Raw genomic sequence first — 3983 nt, forward strand, 5'->3', positions numbered from 1 at the left:
TCTCTTAATTGTGCTAAAGGTTCGATTTTTAGTAGGTTCGGTTTTTTTTTAGTATGTGTCTAGTTTAGTTTCCATTGTGTGTTTTTAATTCCATGTTCTAGGTTGCCATTTTTAATTAACGCGTGTCCCAGTGTTTCCTTAAGTAGACTAGGGTTTTCATTATTGTTATTTTAATTCCATTTTTAAAGTTTCCATTTTTAGTTAGTATGATCTAGTGTTTCCTTAAGTAGACTAGGGTTTTCATTATTATTATTTAATTCCGTGCGTGATAGTTTTAGGACTTTAATTTGTGATTTCATTTAAGTCTCCACAATCTTGAAAACCCGAATCTGAACTGAGTTCAGTACCTTTTTAATTTCGATTGGAAGAAAGTAAAATCTGAGATTAAAACGCATTCCCTGAGAAGACGATCTAGCCCTTAGGCTTAATATTACATGACAGAACTCCTATACTTGGGATAGCTTTCGAGCTGCTCATTTTTCGAGTGAGTCAATGATAGGCGCAATAGTCAAATGTCGCTTTAGTGTTTCAAAGGCCTGTTGACAATCATCAGTCCACAAAAATTTAGTTTCATTTTGCAACAAGGTACATAATGGTTTAGCAATAGTACTGAAACCTTCAATAAAATGTCTATAGAAATCGGCATGACCAAGGAAGGAGCGGATATCTCGAACTGTCTTAGGGACAGGTAACTGAGAAATCAGCTCTACCTTGGCCCAATCAACTTCTATACCACACTCAGAAACCAAATGTCCAAGTACTAAACCACTACATACCATAAATTGACATTTTTCCCAGTTTAGAAGTAAATTCCTTTCCTCACATCTTTTCAAAATCGCAATTAAATGTGTCAAACAATGATCAAAAGACTTATCGAACACAGAAAAGTCATCCATAAAAATTTCACACATATTATCTAACATATCAGAGAAAATACTCATCATACAGCGTTGGAAAGTAGCAGGGGCATTGCATAAACCGAATGGTATTCTGTGGAAAGCAAAGGTACCAAAGGGACAAGTGAAGGTAGTCTTCTCTTGGTCCTCAGGTGCTACGGCTATTTGATAGTAACCAGAAAATTCATCCAAGAAACAATAAAAAGAATTACCAGCTACTTTCTCTAATATCTGATCTAGGAAAGGTAACGAGAAATGATCTTTTCGGCTAGCCGAATTCAATTTACGATAATCAATGCACATTCTCCAACTCGTTACTTTCCTAGATGGGATCAATTCTCCATTAGCATTTTCAATGACAGTCAAACCAGATTTTTTTGGAACTACCTGTGTTGGGCTTACCCATTTGTTGTCAAAGATCGAATAGATGATGTTAGCAGCTAACAATTTCAGCACTTCATTTTTTACCACCTCTTTCATGGCTGGATTCAGCCTCCTTTGTGCATCTCAAACTGGTTTAGCGTCTCCTTCAAGGAAAATGTTATGAGTGCAAATGGAAGGGTCAATACCCTTGATGTCAGCAATAGTCCATCCAATTGCTCCTCGATGCTCTTGAAGTACCTGCAATAGTTTAGTTTCCTGTTCAAAAGTAAGGTGTGAAGAAATTACCACAAGGAATGTGCCGTCTACTGGACCCAAGAAAGCATATTTCAGCTCGGCAGGCAATGGTTTCAACTCAAGTGTTGGAATTTCTTCTACGGATGACTTTAGAATTTCTGGTAGGTCAATGGCCTCAAATGTAGGCTTACACCAACTACTTGTATAACTCGCATCAAACATATGAGGAACACTATCTAGGATTTGCTCCTCTGATTCTAGCAATAATTCATCAATCCCTTCAAACTGCGCAAAAGAGTCATTTTCAAGTGCAGCATCGACGTCGAGTACCAACAGTAGCTCTGAAGTGTCTAAGTCATCTATCACATCAACTGCATGAGTATCTGCGTCGTCACACCCACTTGACATCCTGTGAGCATTAAAAACATTCATTTCCAGTGTCATGTTCCCAAATGTGAGCTTGAGGACTCCGCTCCGATAGTTAATCAAGGCGTTTAAAGTAGCAAGGAATGGTCGCTCCAAAATGACAGGAGCCTGATAAATGGTGGAAACAGGCTACTGCATATCCAAATAATGAAATCCATGGGATAGTAAAATTTGTCAACCTGAACCAAAACATCCTCAACAATACCTCATGGAGCCTTTACAGATCTGTCTGCCAACTGTAGCATCATAGTAGTTCTCTTCAATTCACCTAAACCCAGCTGGTCATATAACGAAGACGGAAGCAGATTCACACCACTCCCAAGGTCAAGTAGAGCTCTCCCAATACGAGATTCACCGATCATGATTGGTATCGTAAGGGACCCCGGATCTCTAAGTTTCTGTGGAGTCTGACTAAGAATCAATGCACTGACCTACTCAGTTAAGAAAGCCTTTTTCTTCACTTTTAATTTCCTTTTTATGGTGCAAAGGTCTTTCAGGAATTTTACATATGCAGGGATCTGCTGTATGGCATCTAAGAGTGGGATGTTGATTTTTACCTACTTGAATATCTCTTGAATCTCCGTATGATACTTGTTCTTTTGTCCAGATGTCAAACGCTGAGGGTATGAGACCATCGACTGGTATTCTTAACTGGCTCATCTTCCTTATTATCGGGCGTTGCAGAACTCGAGCTAGCCTCATCTAATTTTTTCTTTCCTTTATCTATCTAATCTACCACCTCAAGTGTCAGTGCGGCTGGCTATTGATCAGTAGGTAATTGAGGACGGGAAACTTCTTTTCCACTTCAAAAAGTAATAACTGCTTTTGCTGACTCATACGCATCCCCTGAAACATTATGCACTGACTGTTGTTGCTGTCTGTATACCTGGGGATTAGGCTAAGGCTGTGTAGGGAATTTTCCTTTTTCCAGAGTATTAAGCTGTGTACGCATCTTGCTTATGGCATCTTTCAATTCTCCATTGGTCGTAACTTGCATTTGCATGAATTGCTAGAGCATGATTGCCACCTGCGCTACACTATCATCAGAAGCTTTCTTTACTGGAATGGGGACTAACGCTGGTTGGAATCCTGGTGGTGCGTAGCTCTGAGAAAACTGTTGCGATTGATACTGCGGTTGAGGAGCTACAACTGAATTGTATGTCGGTTGCGGAGGCAGTGCATATGATTGAGGTGCCTGCTGATACCGCGATGATGATGGACCAGGCTGGTCATTTCTCCATTGAAGGTTTGGATGATTCCGCCACCCCGAGTTGTAAGTGTTTGAGAGCGGCTAATTCTGCGTCTTGTTGACCCAATTTGCCGATGACACCTGATCAAATCTACTTTCTTGCAACACAAGTAAGAATTGACAATCTTGAGTTCTATGATCTGAAGTCTCACAAATTGTGCAAATCTCAGCTTTCGACTTTTCGGATTCCATGACTTCCAATTTCTTAGATAATGCAGCTACAAGGGCCTGTAAGCTAGTGTCCTCTTTGACCTCATATCTGCCCCCGCCACTAATTTCTCGGATAGGTTGGGCAGCTATCGACACCCGTTCAGGTTGTGCGTTCCACTGTTGGGCACTCTCAGCGAGATAGTCTAAAAATGATAAGCCCTCGTCTGGTTCTTTACGGAAGAACATCCCATTGCACATAGACTGGACAAATTGTTTGCACACAGGGGTTAAAGCAGTAAAAAAATAATTCACTAACCTCCACAATTCGAAACCATGGTGCGGGCATATGTTCATTAGGTCCTTGAATCTCTCCCAACATGCCTGGAATGTCTCGCCATCTTTTTGCATGAACTGACTGATCTGCTCCTGCGGGTACTGAGTTCTCTAAAGAGAAAAGAACTTATGTAAGAACTCACGCTGCATTTCAGCCCAACTAGTAATAGAGTTAGGGCGCAAAGAATTAAACCAGATTTTTGCCTTGTTTTTCAGAGAAAAGGGAAACAAACGCAATTTAATGTATTCATCAGTCCCAGCCCTACTAATGAAAGTGGTGCAAACCATCTCAAAGTCTGTTAAGTGTTGGT

The 3983-nt window shown here is 40.4% G+C and overlaps 1 non-coding gene across 1 annotated transcript; it reads left to right on the forward strand.

Annotated features, from left to right (window-relative positions):
- The first annotated feature begins 3667 nt into the window (after positions 1–3667).
- LOC131156839 (small nucleolar RNA R71) lies at positions 3668–3773 on the forward strand. The gene has a single exon (XR_009137108.1). It is a non-coding gene; the product is annotated as a small nucleolar RNA R71 (small nucleolar RNA).
- The last annotated feature ends 210 nt before the right edge of the window (positions 3774–3983 follow it).

Source organism: Malania oleifera, chromosome 5, assembly GCF_029873635.1.
Source record: "Malania oleifera isolate guangnan ecotype guangnan chromosome 5, ASM2987363v1, whole genome shotgun sequence".
In the NCBI taxonomy this organism is placed as follows: domain Eukaryota; kingdom Viridiplantae; phylum Streptophyta; class Magnoliopsida; order Santalales; family Ximeniaceae; genus Malania; species Malania oleifera.